This window comes from Panthera tigris, chromosome F3 (assembly GCF_018350195.1).
Source record: "Panthera tigris isolate Pti1 chromosome F3, P.tigris_Pti1_mat1.1, whole genome shotgun sequence".
Lineage (NCBI taxonomy): Eukaryota > Metazoa > Chordata > Mammalia > Carnivora > Felidae > Panthera > Panthera tigris.
Genome location: NC_056678.1, coordinates 43,266,163 through 43,283,534, shown reverse-complemented (window position 1 = coordinate 43,283,534; position 17,372 = coordinate 43,266,163). Strand labels below are relative to the sequence as shown.

General features: G+C 55.7%; 1 protein-coding gene across 1 annotated transcript in view; it reads left to right on the top strand.

Moving 5' to 3' along the window:
* The first annotated feature begins 581 nt into the window (after positions 1-581).
* LRRN2 (leucine rich repeat neuronal 2) overlaps positions 582-17,372 on the top strand; it is a 60,906-nt gene continuing 44,115 nt past the window's right edge. The window contains exons 1-2 of the mRNA XM_042975769.1: positions 582-661; positions 8,986-9,149. The gene's annotated coding sequence lies outside the window, so the exon portion shown is untranslated. The remainder of the gene's footprint in view (positions 662-8,985; positions 9,150-17,372) is intronic.

Sequence of the window (17,372 nt, the reverse complement as noted above, 5' to 3'; positions counted from 1 at the left end):
AGCCAAGCCTAGCGTCCAAAGGCACGAGACCACCACCGGCCCCAGAGACTCCAGCCTTAACATCGGCCCCACCCTACTCCTCCCTCCCGGGTGTGCGTGTGCGTTAGGGAGAGGGGGCCTCTGGCCACTCAGGAGTTAAACTGGCAGCGGGACTGGAGGGGGGTGGGGGGTGGCGTGGCTTGCAGACGGGGAGGAGGCGACCGGAGCGGGCCGCGGAGGTTGGGGGAGCGGCGGCGAAGCGGGCGAGCAGGTTGAGCGCGAAGCCGGGAGGAGGGGCGCGCGGCGGGGCCGGGGCGCGCGAGGGCCTGCTCTGTGCACTTGCGGCCGCGCGGCGCGGAGGGAGCGCCCGCCTGTCGCCCGCCAGCCTCCGGCCACGACGCGCAGGGCGGCGCGGAGCCCGGGGCGCGGACGGTGCGGGCGGGGGCGGCGAGGACGGCGAGCCTGCCACCGCGCTCTCCCGGCTCGGGCCCAGGACCGCTCCCCGGACAACTCCGCCGCGGGGAAGGCGCCCGCGACCCTGCCCGGCCTGTGGCGGCGGCGGCGCGGAGGGAGGGCGCGCCCCGGCCTCCCCCAGCCCAGCCCGGGCCGAAGCCGGAGCCGAACGGGGCGCGGCGGCGCGGGCGGCGGACGGCGGCCCCGGGAGCCCGGACGGCGCCCGCGGGTGAGTGTGCGGCCCCGGGTTGAGCCCCGGGCGGCGCGGGGGGGGGGGGGGGACCGTCGGCGTGGCGGCGGGGGACGCGGCGGGGGAGCGCCGGGCCCGGGTCCCCGCCGCCCGGTTTCCCCGCCGGGCCGGGCCGGGCGGGGGCTGGGGGAGGGGCGGGCCGCGGGGACGCCGGCTGGGGACTCGGGGAGGGAGGCGGCCGCCGGGGCAGACGGAAGCGGGGCTCGAGAATGTGAAGAAGGCGGCCGACCGCGCGGGCAGCACCCGAAGCGGCGGGGGAGGGAGCGGCTGGGCCTTGATCCCCCAGGGGGGCCTTCATCGCCCCCGGGGAGGCCCGGGCCGCCCCAAACTGTTGCGTGGCAGAGCGGCGCCGGGAGATGTCGGGGAGCGGAGCGGTGGCCGAGGGGATAGGGAAGGCGGGACAGGGGCCGACTGGCGGGGTGGAAGCTCTCCGGGGCCGCGGGGACTTCCCCTTCCTTGGAGCTCGGGTGTCCGTGCGGAGGGACAAGGTGGCCTTGGTGTGTCTGTTCGAAGTATCTGGAACCAGGAGCCAGGCTTCTCCCGGGCCGGAAGGGGTCTGTCCGCAGCCTGGGATGGGACATTTGCGGTGGGGGATGGGTCGGGCTTGGGCCCAGCCTGGGGGCTCTGGGAGTGGGAAGCGGAATCGGAAGGACAGCTCTGGGCCCACCGCAGCACCCAGGAGACAGGAGGGGTTGGCCAGCCACAGGTGGTCCGTCTGTCCTGCAGGCGAAGGGCGGCGCAGGCTCTGATGCCCAGCCAGCGAGGAGCCGCTGGTTGCGTGGGGGGGGAAGATGGGGGGACTGACCTCCATTCAGGGCTGAGCTGAGAAACGAAAGAGGTGCAGGAGACCTGGGCACTGGGGGTGGGCCCTAGGGGTATTGCTGTGCTCCCCCTATGTCCCTGTTCTTCCTCCCCCGCCGAAGGAGCAGGAAGGAAAATGTCAGCTGGGCTTTGTGCTCTCTTCCTCAGGCTGCCGCAGCTCCCATCTGTTGGAGCCAACGCAGCTTCTAATTGGACGACTGGCAGGGTCGGAGGGGGTGGGCCGGACACAGCATTCAGTGGCCAGCGATGGACGGTGGGGCCGCAGCTTGAGGCCCCCAGGTGGTGGGGTCGTAGACAGAACATCTGCCCCAGGTCAGAGGAAGAGAAGTGGCTCCCCACCAGCTCTGTCCCCATCACTGAGATTTATGTCTTTCCATGCACCCGGACCAACAGCAGACTCCCTCTTCCCTGCCAGCCTGGGATGGGCCCTGGGCCCCCCCCCCCCATGTCTTCTTCCTGAGTGAGAAAGTCAGGATCCGTTCCCACTGCCCCCTCCTTCTTAAAGGTCCCACCAGCAAAGACCACTGGGCATGGGGTGATCAAGGGCCGTGTATAGGGCACTGAGGCCCCCCTTGCCTGTGGGCCCTGTTGTTGTTAGAAAAAAGTCCGATGTAGGTGGCCTGACCCACTTTCTCGGCTGGCCAGGTGCCCTTATGTGGGGAAGGTGGAAAGAGAAGGGCACAGCTAGGGGTCTGAGCCTTCCAGGCCCTTTTCCTGCCCCTGGGCTGGCTCACACTGAGTGTCCTCCTTCCTGCCTAGGGGGTCCCTCCGGACCTGGATGGGACCTCATTATCTGGAAGGGATGGAACTCAGGCCTCAGTGCCCTGCCAGGGGCCTGGTGGACACCCGGTATTAAGAGCATCCCCAAATCGACCCACTCGCTGGCACAGCCTAACCGGAAAGATACGGCAGAGGCAGTGGGAACCAGGGGTCTGCTGAGACAGCAGGCTTCCTCTGTAACTGTCCACACTTGCTCCCTACTTCCATTCTTTCTCCCTGTGCCTCCCTCCCTCCTCCTCTTTCTCTCCTCCCCTTCACTCTCTTTCCTCTACCCGCATCTCCATCCCCCTGTCTCCCTTTCTGTCCCCCTGCTCTCCAGGACCTCTCCCTCCCTCTATCCCTGATCTCTGTCTCCACCTTTGCCCCCCTTCTCTTCTGAAAACTGCAGCATAAACCACAAGGCAGGCATGTGCGCTCCCCAACATCCTGAAGGGGGGGACACATGCACTGTTGACTTTGCTGTATTCCTTTTGCAGAGGAGGAGCCACGGCTGGCAGGCCGGGCAGCTGCATTTCCCTGGCATGCCCCCTGTAACCCTACCATTTGCCCTTCTAAACCCCCCCCATCTTTTTATTTGAAAGAAAAAGAAAATCCATTGCTTTAAAAAATAAATGATTCAATAATTTGTTGAGCACCTACTATGTACCTGGTACTATTTTAAGAGCTGAGGATACAGCAATGAAACAAACCTCTACGTCGAGGTCTCTGGTGGCTCAGTTAAGTGTCTGACTCTTGGTTTTGACTCAGGTCATGATCTCACGGTTTAGGAGTTCGAGCCCCGCATCAGGTTCTACACTGACAGTGCGGAGCCTGCTTGGGATTCTGTCTCTCTTTCTCTCTCTGCCCCTCCCCTGCTCATGCTGTCTCTGCCACTCTTAAAATAAATAAATACACTTTCGACAAACCTCCATGTCTCAGGGCAGAGCAGAACTTGTATTTGGACTTGCCACCTGATTAGTTCTGCATCCACCAGGCTTTTTCAAAGACCCACTGCTTGGGGGAAAGGGGCGGGGGGCAGGGGGAGACAATTCTAGTGAATTGTCATCATCACAGTGAGTGGGTGACCTCTAGCATGAGAGGCCCGTCTCCACAACCTATCACTTACCACAAAGCTTACAGACCAGGGTCATCCTGTCCTTAAGACATTTCTGATCTGGGGGCCCATTCGTATCTCACCATTTATCTGAGAGGTGGAGGAGAAGGCCACTGTTTTAGACCGAGAAGGGAGAAAGAACCAAACGTGTTATTTGGCACATACCAAGCACCAATCCATCAGGACCTTTACAAAAACTATCCCATTCAATGCTCCTGACCTTCTAAGGTCTAGATTATAATCCCCTTCTTCATAGCTAGGATATTGAGGACCACAGAGAATAAACCACTGGCCCCAGGTCATATAGGTCTCTTTTAAAATCACTGATTGTCTGCAGTTCCTTTGGTCTTTATGATGTCTGTGACATCCGGTCACTTGCACAGTTATCCGAAGTTACATCGTAACCAAGTTTTTCAGAAGCATGCCTCCTCTTCTCAGTAAGAGTATTCGAATATATAAGGATTCGCTGAATGGTTGCATGAATAAACTGTCTCAAGTGATCAGGCGAGACTGTTTGGAGGAGTTGGGACCCTGAGCGAGGAGGCAGGGAGAGCAGTGGATCTTCCTTGTCCCATACAGATCCGTGACTAGCTGTAGGTAGGCAACTAACCACCCCCCCCACACCTGCACCCCCACTCTGCATCCAGGTAGAATTGATGGGAAGTTGCTGTTTTCATTCAGGGTCAAGGTGTAGAGGCTTGGTGCACAGCCAGTGTAATGAGTCAATATCACTGGGCTCTCAGCCTCCTTGGGCAAGCTTGGGCTCCAACGCCAAGAATGGGGGGAGGTGGCTTTGAAGCATGCAAGAGCCACTGGGAAGAACAGTGAGTGGGGGCTGGATGGGGCAGGACAGGGAGAGAGTGACCAAGGAACAAACGAGGAGAAGCACAAAGACAGAAGATAAACTAAGAAACAAAAAAACAGAAGGCAAACGATAAGACAGAAGCAGACAGGACAGACAAGGCTGCGGTGGGAATGCTAAGAAAAGGAGAATGGGGGGGGGGGACGTGCCTTTATCTTACACTTCCCTGAGGGGCTCGCTTTCTCTGTCCTGCAGCTCAGAGGCTGGAATATTCACCAGCTTAGCCTGAAGCAGGCATTTGCTTATGCAGTCAGCCCATCTTTTCTAAGCGCCTACCACAGTACCTGCGCTGGGTGCTAGGGACGGAGACGAATTAGATGTCACCCCCGCCTTCCAGGAATTCACAGGAAGACTGTAGAGTCTGGAGCCGCCCGGCTGGGGCTCAAATCCAGGCTCCCCCGCTTCTAGCTGGGTGACACTGGGCATGTCATCTAACCTCTCTGCGCCTCGGTTTTCTCATATATAAACAGGATAATCATAGCACCTACTTCACAGAGTTGTCATGGTGGTTAAATGAGTGGTACACGTAATGGGTCAGAACAGGGCGGGGCACAGGAAGTGCTGTGTGCTGAAGTGGGCGGTCAGTCCTAGCAATAATGATGCCAGTGCTATAACACAGGGACGGGCAGTTAAAGCGGTGGCCGTCTCTGCCCGCAGGTCAGGAAATGGTTCTCAGAGGACGTGACATTTGGGGCAAGGCTTGAGTCCACCAGGCACAGGTGGTGGGTCTGGGGAGCGTGGTGCCGAGGGCATCTGGGACCCCGGAGTTGGGTATGAAAAGGTGTTGTGCTGTATGCGTGTCGCCTCCTATGGATATCAGGAACACCTTGGACGTGTCCCTCCTTAGCCTCTTTGTTTCCAGGGCTCAGAGCTGAGCTCCCAAGCTGGCAGGTTGCCCAGAACAGCCCCACACGTTTCAGCCTAGAACTGTTGGCCTTTGGGCAAGGGATCTGGCGCATCCCTGCTGGGACTGGTCTCAGGACCATGGTCCCTCAGATGTTCAGATGGCCTGAGGGAGCTGCCTTTTAGCGGGTGAGCTGAACCAGGTTTGGTTTAGAATTCTGTTTCTCTCTGTACCTTTCTTCCACCCACACTTTCCCTGCTGATCAGCATTCGATGGACTTGGCGTCCTGAGATGAAGAGCAGAGAAGGCAGAGGGCTCCTGGGGTGACGACTGTTTCCCAGCCTCTACCTCTCATACTGAAATGGCACACTAATGACAGCAACCAGCATTTCTTGAGCACTTACTGTGTGCCAGGCACCGTGCCAAGGGCTTTACCTACGTTATCCTACTCAATCCTCCAAAACACCCCCATTAGGTAGGTTCTTTTATTGTCTCTATTTATTTATTTACTTTTTAAATGTTTCTTTATTTTTGAGAGGAGGGAGGGGCGGGGGGGTGGGGGTGGGACAGAGGATCCAAAGCAGGCTCTGCCCTGACAGTAGCGAGCCCTGTGAGGGGCTCGAACTCACGAAACACAAGGTCACGACCTGAGCTGAAGTCCGACGCTCAACCGACAGAGCCACCCAGGCACGCCCGTCTCTAAACTCAAGGAAACCAAGACTCAGGTTCAGTAACTTGCTCAAGGACAAAGAGCTAGATAAAACAAAGGAGTTCTCTCTGACCCGAGGGCTCCTGCCCCTTATCCACTCTCAGAATCCAGTGCCCTTTGGTCCCGGAAGGTTCTCAGGGGGCATCTAGCCCATTCCCCTCCCTCCCTAGGGTGAGAAGCTCCCAAATCCTGTCCAAGCTAGGAACTGCCTGTCCCCTTTGGGGGACCTTCAGAGAGGGTCTTCTCTTTTCTTGCCTCTGTAGGTCACAGCTCTTTGAGAGCCAACATTGGTTCTCTCTGTTTCAGCTAAGTGCCTCCAGGCCACACGGAGCCAGTGGCCTTAGGGAAGGGGGACCCTAACAGCCGGTCCTCACGGCCACAGGAGTGGGAACCAATATGAGGGTGACTTCTGGGAGATGTGAGGGTGGGGTGCAGACCCCAGATTAGGTGGGGATGGTTTGGAAATACCAGCAGGGTGCCTCTAAGTAGGGAGGCTCATGTGTCTTGGGAGGAACAAGTACAATCACTCATCTTTACAAACATCTCACAAGGCGGATCTTTCAGGAAAAAAAACACATGTAAGGAGGGGCAACAGTGTTAGCCAGCATGGGTCCCCCAGGAAAAGTGGGTCTGTCTTACCTGACCCTTTCTTTTTCAAAGAAAAGAGGGGAAGAGAGAAGAAAGCAGGAAAGGTTATGTTCCTCTATAAAGTGAACATTCAAAGGCAGGTGATGAAACGTCTCTCTTTGGCCTGGGAGGGCAGAGGTGGGATGTCCAGAAGAGAGAGACCCCAGAGGGGCAGCTGGTGGGCAAGCTAGAAATTTAAAAGCTGTGCATAAAGGGAGGGGAGGCACTTGGCCTTGCCTGGCAGCCCCTGGCCCATCTTCTACTTCCGGACAGACCTCCCGGTGGGATGAAGCTCACACAGCTTCAGGCCTCTGAACTTCAGAAGGTGCTTCACCAGAGTTAGTCCAGGAGTGGAATGCTGGAATCCCACTTCAAGAGGGGACATCCAGAATTTTCCTGCCCGTCGTCCATCTCTGAGCACAACTGTGCCTGAGCCATCTCAGATGCAGGGTGGGACTGGGGTCTCTTCATTCAGCAAGTAGTTATCCCAGGCTCTGGGAGTACAGGCAACAGTGAGCAACCAGGGATCTCTGCCCTTGAGGAGCTTATACTTTATGGTCTGGGGAATATGGTAAAAAGAATTGTATGTTTGAGAGTGGCAAGTGCTGAAAAAAGAAAAGAAGGAAGGAAGGAAGGGAGGGAGGGAGGAAAGAAGGAAGGAGGCGGGGTAGGAGAGTCTGCGTTAGGAAGAGGAGAGTTCGTAATTTTGTACAGCGCGGGCCCGAGGTGACCTTGCTGAGAATGTGAGTAAAGAGGAAATGGAAGCAAGATGGGAAGGTCACGCCAGGCAGAGGGAACAGCAGGTGCGGGGCTCAGAGGCAGGGCCGTGCCTGGTGGGTTTGGGCGACATTAGGAGGCCAGACCTCGGAGAGCCCTGGGGGTGGAACAGTTTCTTCTTTCCTCAGACCAAGATGCGGAGGCTTTGCAGGGTTTAGGGCAGGGGTGACATGACCCGGTCTTTTAAAACCTGAGGTTTCAGCCATCCATTTCAGCATTTCACTGGGTGGCTAGTCAGGAGGTTGTCCAGCCATCGAAGCCAAGCTAGTCAGTCCATCAGAACTTACCCACTAAGTCCCTTTTTCGTGGGTACTTTCTCCCGAGCAGTGTGGGCTGTGGTGTGGGGCAGGGCGGGGAGGCGAGGGGGGGGGGTGGTGGTGTAGAATGTAAAGAAACAAAAGACGCAGTCTTTACTGTTAAAGAAACCTACCAGTCAGCTGGGGAGGCAAAACTTACACTCACAAGAAATAACGAGGGAATAATACCAGACAGTTATTTAAAACCAAGTGCTAAACTGTGTGATTTCGACTATAAATGTTATCAGAAGTGTGAGCTGTGTGTGGGAGGGTATAGGGGACGCTTCCTCCAGGAGGTGCGGCTGACTTGGGCCTGGAAAAGGGGGTAGGCTGTGGCTCTGCGGGGGGGGGGGGCCCTCCTGTGGGGAACTTACAGCTGGGGAGCGGGAGGGGGAGAAGGGGGGGCCAAGCAGGGTGGGGCGCAGCCAGGATAGAAGCTCCCCCAGGACAGGCACTTGGTCCCCGGTACAGGCCTTTCCCCACCGTCCCGGGACAGGAGAGCAGCCCTCCAGAGAATGAAAACCGGGCCGCACGGCTCTTGCCCTCTCCTACGGAGGGCCAGCATCGCGGTCCCGTGAAGCCCTCTTGCTTTGAGAAGGTCCCGTTTCCAGCTCTCCAGTGGTTCTCATACATCTGCACTCTCCTGGTCTGCCACGATCCGCCAGCCTCCTCCCAACACCCCCCCCCACCAACCGCCCCCAGTCTCTCCACCCCTGCCCCATCGAACTCCATTTTTTCACCCAGCCTGCAGCTGGCTTCTTTGTTTCTTTCCTCTCACCGCCTGGGCTCCTGTTTGATGGGTTACTCCTAGAACATTCCAGTTAGTTTCAGTTAGGATGAACTGGAAGTCAAGTTGAGCCAAAAGGAGCAAACGTTCGCCCGTGAGGGGCATCTGCCCTCGCCCTGGGGAGAGGCTGCCTGGGTCTCGGCAGTTTGGGCTCACTCCCGATGTGTGCAGAGAGTTTGCCCTGGAGTGGAGTGGGATCTGTTGGTAGTGCCCTTGCGTACTGGAGACACAGGCGGACCCTCTGCCCCACTCCCCCCGGCCCCCATTCCCCAGGGCGGCAGGGCAAAGAGCAGGAGCCAAGGGTCCCATGGGCAAAGCGGTCTGCTCAGCAGCCTTCTCCCCCTCCTCTGGGCCATGGGCAGCCCGGGGAAGGGGGAGAGCCCACCAGAGCTGCCCCAGAGGCTCCTGGCACAACGACCTGGAAGATGCAGGCCTGAACCCAAGGCTCCTCGTGCCTCACCGTCCAGAGGAGCCGGGATCAGCCAGAGCTGGGTTAGAGTCCCTCCCTAACCGCAGGCCCTTGGACATTTGACTTAACCTGTCTGAGCCTCCATAAATCTGGGTCAATAACGCCCACTTCATAGGGTCGTTAATACCAAGAGCTAACCTCGTCGGGTGCTTGGGGAGAGCCGAAAACTCTACTGCCTTCAGCTCATTTCATCCACAGAGCGCCGTGGGTTACATATTATTTCCCCCCATTTTGCAGTTGAGGAGACCGAGCTGGGAAACGTTAAAGTAACACAGCCAGGAGATGTCAGAGCCAGAATTCAGCCCCAAACCTTTCTGACTCCAGAGCCCTGGATCTCAACCGCCGTGTTAAACGAGCTAATCTATGTAAAGTGCCCTCCACAAAGCAGAAGCTGGATAAATGTGAGTTCCTCTTCTCCTCAATTTCCCCAGCGCCACTCCTCCAAAGAATAGCTCTCCCTACCACATCACATTTCTTTTCCAGCACCCCCTGGGACATATGACAGAGGGAACAACGAGAATGAGCTGTCGGCTTGTACCAAGGGAAAAAATAAGGCTGAGAGAGGGTGAGGAATTTGCATAAAATCTTAAAACACCAGGGCTGTGATTAATACCCAGGGCACCTTTCTCATAAGAGTTTTGTTGTTTAGCCCCACTGGGTCCCGGGCGGTCAGCAGAGGGTGCCTTGCAGACATAAGAACAGAGGCCGTGCTGCAAGGGAGGAGAATGAGAGGCCACCGTGTCCCCCAGGGGCCGTCAAAGCCTGTCCCACCTCCAAATGCTGGAGTATTTCATTCTGGGCCCGGAAGGGTGCTAGTAGGAAGATTGTAAGACGTATGCTTTCTGAACTCGGGTACCGTTTCCAGAGTTTGTTATAAAAAATCTGGAGACTTCTCTGGACAAATCTAGGAAGAAGACAGACAGTATTGAAGGTAAAGGTGTGGCAAGCAAGGACGCCATCTCAACTTTACGACTATTAAACCGGTATACCTCCTGCACCAGGTGCAGCGCCAAGAGAGGGAGGTGGGTAATGGGGAGCAAAGAAGAACAAGGTCACGGCCTCAGGGAACTTTTCAGTCTGATGGGAGAGACTATTTGCGTACATGTGCGGACACGCATGCACGCACGGTTCTATCTGATCTTACCCGGACATAAAAATAGGAGCAGAGGACTGCAGACTAGTCTGAATATATGGGCGCCTATGGAATGGCGAGGAGAGAATTGAGGCAGGTGGGTTCCCCGAAACGTCCCTCCTTTTTTCCTTCCCGGATACTCCTTTTCCGGTGGACACGGAGACCCAGGTCTCTGCACACCCCAGCAGGACAGCCCAAGTCTGCCAACATTCACCCTCAGGGCAGTCGACAGACCTCCTCTGAACTTGCTTGAGGGGGTCCCCCAGGGAGAAAAAAGCATCCAAGTCCTAACACTTTAAAACTGCTGGCAACTGAGAGAGTCTTCTGGCCATGTGGCTTGCACACATTTATAGAAATTGGTACATTTTTCTTCAGAACGATTGTACAGCTGATCCCTTGAACAGTACAGGTTTGAACTACGCAGGTCAACTTGTACATGGATTCTTTTCCCCCATAAATATATCAGAAAAAATATATGCATTGGAAAAACTTTATTTTGTAAGTAAATATGAATTTCTCTTTCACATTGTTTTCATTTTTGACATGTGGCATTAGTAACACGCATAACATCTGCACATCTACAGTGTTTTGTATCATGTATTATGTATTGATATAGGTCCTGACCGATGATTCATCTTACAAACAGATGACAGAAACTTTTAATGTCAATAAACACAGCACAACGCTGTAAGTGTATTCTCTCTTCCTCTTGATTTTCTTTAAATTTTTTTAATGTTCATTTATTTTTGAGAGAGAGAGAGACAGAGTGCAAGTGGGAGAGGGGGAGAGAGAGAGGGAGACTCAGAATCTGAAGCAGGCTGCAGGCTCTGAGCTGTCAGCATGGAGCCCGACGCGGGGCTCGAACTCACGGACTGTGACATCATGACCTGAGCCGAAGTCGGATGCTTAACCTACTGAGCCACCCAGGCGCCCCCCCTTTTGATTTTCTTAACATTTTCTTTCCTCTAGCTTTATTGTAAGAATGCAGTATGTAATCATAGAGCATGTGAAATATGTGTTAATCAACAGTTTTACGTTAGCAGAAAGGCTTCTGGAAGGTCAACACGATAACAGTTAAGTGTTCGAGTTTGGGGGGAGTCAAAGGTTATACGTGGATTTTTAACTGTGCGTGGTGGGGGAGGGGGCGTCGGTGCGTTGAATTCTGTGTTGTCCAAGGGTCAATGAGATATGTGTGGTTGGCAGGATTAATGGTCTCCCAAAGGTGTTCACCTACGACTCCCCAGAACCTATGAATTTGCCATGTTATGTGGCACAGGGTCTTAAGGTTGCCATCAGCTGACCTTCAAATAAAGAGGTTATCCTGAATTACTCAGGGAGGTCCCGTGTAGTCAATCACAACCGACCTTTAAATGTGGGAGAGGGAGGCAGAAGTCATTGTTAGAGCAATGAGATGGGGCAAAGACTTGACAAGACCTTCATCCTGAGAACATGGAAGGGGCCATGAGCCAAGGAATGTAGGCAGCTCCAGAAGCTGGAAAAGGCAAGGAAGCCGATTCTCCCGAGAGCCTCCTGAAGGAGCACGGACCCGCTGACGCTCTGATTTTAGCCCGGTGAGACCCAATTTGAACTTCTGACCGTCTGAACCATAAGATAATAAATGTGTTGTTTTAAGCCACTAAATCTGTGGTAATATGTTACGGCAGCCACAGGAAATTAATATGAGGCTGCTGTAGGTGGAGCAAAGCCAGTGGACCAGGGCCCCACGGGCTCAGCCTCCTCCTGACCCATAACCCCAGAGCAACCGCTTCACAACTCACACGCTCTGGACAGCTCGGTGGGAGACACACTGTGTGCGAAACGCAATCCGGTTATTTTCCGGACGATGAAACTGAGGCCCCGGAGAAGGGCCTCTGTCAGAGGTCACACCGAGTTAGCGGAACCGCACAAACTGCGATCCAGGGCCTGCGCCCGTCTTGTCAGAAATCTCGGGCACTTACACACATTCCCTCGTCCACTCATCCATTTGCAACAAACGTACGTGTGTGTGTTCACCTGCAAAGACGCGGTGCTGTGCTAAGCACTGGGCAGAAGCAAAAGCAAGTTCCAAGCTCCGGAAGGTGGGAGAGCGTTGCCCGAGTGCTGATCCAGCCCTCGGCTCCTCCCTGAACTCAGTTTCTTCCAAACCCAGGCCTTCCGCACAGGGTGCTTAGGGCCCTAGGGCCGGTCCCCAACTGGCCCGATCACAGGCACCTCCTCAGGTAGAGGTGCAGCTCTGTGAAGGGAGGGGCCCGGCCCCCCAGGCCCAGGCTCACCTGCCCTCCTGCAGCCCTGCAGCATCTGTCGACCTGACGCTCTTCGGGGGCGCAGGGCTGGGCCCTGAGGAGGGGACCAACGCCCGGAATCAGCACCCTGATAGCATAACGTTATCTCCTCCCTGCAAGGCCCTCCCAGCTCTCCCCACAGCACACCTGAGCCACAGGCCGGCCCCCAGGGCTGCCGGCTCCTGGTATCAGTCTCCATGGCAACCCCGCATTTGCCGTTCTGGTTTCTAATGACTTATTGGCAAGTGTGGTAATTTGCAGAGCTTGGCAGGCAGAGCTGGGGGGGGGGCTGGTGAGGAGGTGGGGGGCAGCAAGAGGGACGCAGCGGTGGGGCGGGGGTTGGGGATTGGGATGGAGACAGAGGCACACTTTCCTTCCCGCCCCACCCTTCCTATTCCCTGCTGACTAACATCTGGAGTAAGGGAGCTGCTTCTGGTCCAGGGCCTCCCCCCCAACCCCCAGGAGCATCCGTTCTCTCCAGGCCCCTGAGAGGGAGACAGATGGACAGACAGATGTGGAGCACAGCTGCTCACCTGTCAGGCAGAGGCAGGCAGGCAGGGGGTGGGGGACAACAGCCGTGTTCATCCCCAGCAGGTCAGACCGCTTGTGTTTCCTGATGCTCTCCTGCCTGCTCCCCAGGCCCCATAGCCTCTCTGCCTCACGGGAAGGGAAGCAGGGAAGGTCTGTCCTCAGGACGAGTCCTGGCAGCTCCCCGGCCCTTCGTACGCTCAGAGGACCAAGCTGGGCAGCGCTGGATGAAATGCCAGCTTGCATAGGTAGTGGGCGAACCAGCCAAACAATCAAAGGGGGAGAGATGGGGTGGGGGTTGGGGGGGTGACTGGCTTCACTTTTCTTCAGCAGAACTTACCCAGCCTCAAAACTACTTCCCCAGGGGAAGGCAGTAGGGAGCCTCCGACCACGTTGCTGCAACAACCTTCCTGCACACTTCTCTGCCTCCCCCCGCCCTTCTGTCTCTGTCCATTCTGTTCTGTTTGTATACCGTTAGAGGCAGCCTGGTGGGCCGCAAAGAGCACCGTCTTTAAAGTTGGCTGGCCCTGGGTTAGGATCCTGTGGCCCCTGCTTCCCAGCTGTATGACCTTGGACATGTTTCTTAACCTCTCTTTGAGCCTTGGTTTGCTTCTCTGTAAAACGGGGTTAAAATACCCATCGCGCAGGTTGTGAAAAGGAAACCCACTCATACCTGTAAAATGCTCGGCACATAGTAAGCCCCAGTAAATACGAAAGAATTTTAAAAGTGATCTTTTATCCACCCAAACAAATAGGAGCGATGTGATCAATAATTTAAAAAATTCCAGTGGCCTCAGTAGGGTTTTCTTTTTTAAATATTTGAGAATAGTCTTCATTTATTCAGTAAATATTTATAGAGTATCTACTGTGTGCAAAGTACCGGGTCAAGTGCTGGGTCTTCCCTGATAATTTACGATGAGGGTGGAATTAGGCTGCGTATACACTCTCTACGCCTATAGCCTCTGACAGGAGATGGAAGGAGAGGGAGGCCAGGGAGAGCGGGCCAAGATCAGCCACATAAGTGGACCTTCCGTGGATCTCTGAGACGTGGCGGCCCCAAGGGAAACGTGTGCCTTGTAAAGGCTCCGTCTGAGTCCTGTGCAGTGAGACCTGCTGCCTGACTCCCCAGAAACAGTGAGTCTGTTTTGGGAACTGGAAAGTGGGTGAAGGAGCCAGTGGGTGGCTGCTCCCCTACTTTCATAAGCCCCTGCTGAGGCTTGAGGGGGCTGCCAGGGACCACTCAGCCACTGGAGACAAGAGCGGCAGACGCACTTGCCCTCACCGGGGCACCTGAGCGGATCACGGATCCCTCAGCTTGGGCTGGGAGGGAGGTGAGGGGAGCAGGGGGGGAGCCGGGGGACTTGGCTTCCACCTCTGCCAGCAGATGGACTTATGCCTGCAGCGGGAGTCTGTCTGTTCTTCTATCAGCCTCCCTGCAGTTCCCTCCGAGACCGAGCAGCAGAGATGCGCAAAACGGAACGTCAGACGGCCGGGGCCCTGGAGGGTGTCTGGCCCACGCTTCCCCCACCTTCTCGTTCACCTTATAGCACGCACACACAGCGATGATGGCTCCGGGACTCTGACCGAGGGCTAAGGGGGGCGGTCAACATCTCAGCACACCCAAACCCATTCCTGTGGCCCCCTAACATAAGTTGGGGAGGTCTAGTCAAGCCAGTTCCCCCAGCCTATTTTTATTGATGAGAAATCGGAGACCCAGGGAGGTCACATAGCATGTTAGTCTCATCGGGACTGCATATAAATCTCCCAGCTTTCTGACCCTGTGCTGTTTCTATTACCTCTTCTAAAGACTCCTTCCGTTTTCTTTCCTGGAGAACATGCTTCAGATGGCAAGGGAATAGAATTTCTCTAAGAGACCATGATTCCCCAAATCTCATAAAATCAGGCTACATCCCCCCCCCACACCGTCATCACCAGCCACCCTCCTATTTCAGCGAAGCCTTTGGCATCCACCCATAGACATCCTCCCCTTTCTGAGCCCATCTGCTGTCCTGGGTGAGACCAGTGATTCCCGGGGCCGCTCTTACTACGCCCAGACCCATCAGCCCTTCCCACCTCAGCCAGTCGCCTGCAAAGCTGCCATCACCTATTAGAGCATCCTGCTTTCTGGTCACCACCTCTGGTCTCCCAGCCTGCTTGTCCGATGACTCGCCCACAACCATTCTGTAACCCCATTGGGATTTTCGGTCCACTGGCACCTCTCCTTTCTCTCCAGATATAGCCTTCCTCCACCTTCCCTTCCCTGATTCCAGATGCATTCCATCTTCCATCATTTTAGGAACCTCCCCCTCCAATATCCTAAACTCTCTTGACCCTCTGTCTTTTTATTACCCCAGTCTGGCGAAGTCCCAGTTCTGGATCAATTACTCTCTGCTGCTTTCTGCCCGCATCCAGATAACTCCACCCTCTAGAAAAAGGCACAAACTAAGGCAGATCGGTACCTCCAGAAATTCACCATCACCAACCCACCTTATTCTCCAGAAGCACCTGGTGTTCCCACCACATTCCCCTGGTTGTCCCTCTCCTGACTCCCCACAAGGCCCGTGGCCCACCTTCTTCCCCAAACCTCTACCTTCGCCCTCACTCTCCGCAGAGGACCTCACCTTCCTCTTCACAGAGAAACACAAGGCCTCGGGCAGGACCCCTCAGCTCGTCACACCAGACCCCCAGACACACCTGCCTCAGTGCCTGTCTTCCCTCCTTCCCTCCTGTGTCAGCGGAGGAGGCCACTCGTCCCCCAAGCTGGGTTCTTGATCCTGTTCTCCGGTCTCCTTGGGATCATCCTTTCCACCATGCTCAAGCTTCTCCCATCTTCAACAACAAAAGCAAAAGCCTTCCTCAGGGCCCAGCTCTGCTCCCTCGCACCTTGTCTCCTTTCTCCTGCCGAGCCAGGTCTCCAGGTCTCCCGGGAGAGTTGACCGCCCTGGCGCGCCTCTCCTCTCCTCTCGCTGATGTCTGCACCTCCCACTTCTCCCCCTGCCCCGCTCCAGCCCGGCTCCCTCCCCCGTCCTGCTCTCCAGAGCGCTCTACCAGGGAACAGTTTTTAGTTCTCAGAAGCATCTTTCACTCCCTTCTGACACATTCCTTTCCCTTGGCTTCCCTGGCCCCATATTCCTGGCTTTTCTGCTCACTCCCAAGTCATCTTGCTGACTCATCCTTCCCTTCTCCATCTCTAAACGTTGGCGTTCCGTCTGGTCTGGTTCAAGGCACTCTCTTCCGGCTAGACACTTGTCCCTAGGCCATCTCATGGAAGGCGTCTGTTAACAGCCACGTGCAGGTGGCACCCAGGAGTACGCCCCCAGCCTGCATCCTTTCGTCTCCGTTCACATCCTTAACATCCACCCGTCCAGCTGACGAAGTTGGGTGTCCCGAGAAACCTCAGACTTGGCATATCGAAAGACAGTGTTGATTCTCGTCCTAAATCTCTCACTGCCTTCTCCGCCCCCTGCCGGCTCCCCTCCAGTGTTAGAGAATGGCACCTCCTGCAGCCAGTTGGATACGCGGGGAGTCACTGTCCAGCTTCCCCACACCCCCGCCCTGCACCCCTTGGTGTCCAGTCCCTCACCAGGTGGCTGTCTGATCCCCGGGTAGCACCCAGACCCCGCCACACAGGGGTCTTCACAGCTTCCACTTTACCCCAACCTGCACCACTGGGGTCACCTTGTGACTGGTATGCCTGCATCCACCCTCACACTTCAAGTCCCATCTCGGAATAGCGACCGCAGTGACCTTTAAGGGATACAGATCTGATCTGAGCACAATCTCCCATACTCTCAAAACACTTCAGTGTTTTCAGTGGTACCAGTGCCCCCTCCTGCTCTGCACCCCGCACATTGGATTCTTTCAGTTCTTGGACTGCTGGCCTCTTTTTCGCCTCTTGGCCTTTACACCTGCTGTTCTTTGGCCCTTAGTCACTCTCTCCGCCTCATATTCGTCCTCCCATCTTTCAGATATCAGCCCAGATAGCCCTTCCTTAGAAAAGTTTCCCCAGGGTTCCTCGAGAATCTTCTCAGGCCCGTGTTAGACACTCTCATAATGTCCTGTAGGCTTCCTTCCTAAGATGCATCATGTTATCTAATTATAATTGTTTACTAGATAAATGTCTGTCTTTGCCAGTAGACTGTGGCGCCATGAGAGCCAGGGCCCTATCTGTTCAGTCCACCATTGTAGCACTGGTTCCTGGCACGTATGAGGCGTTCAGAGAACATTTGGGGGCCGAATTCCTTAGTGAAAGGTCTTTAGATACAAAATGGATCTCATGGGAAAAGCCAGAGGGAAAAGCAACCCCGAGTGAGGCATTGGTAGACCAGCTGACCAGGCCTGGCCCCCCTCTTCCTCTCTCTCCTCCTTTCCCTTCTCTGCCCTCGCCTCCCCAAAGACTCTGCCCGGATTCAAAGGGGATTTACTCCGATTTTCCAAGCAGAGGTACAGGCCCCTCTTCACCAATAGTTCTTTCAGCAGCAATGGCCATAATCTCTCATACCTGAACAGTTCTTTACAGCCTAAAAGCTCTTCCACGTATGTTGTGGTGTCTGAGTTTTCTATGTCTTTTGAGCCACACTCCAGCTTCCTGTGTGTTACGGACCCTTGGTTCACAGTGGGGGGACCTGTAGCTCAGGAAGGCTTGGCGGCTTTCCCACAGTCGGGGCTGGTCAGTGAGAAGG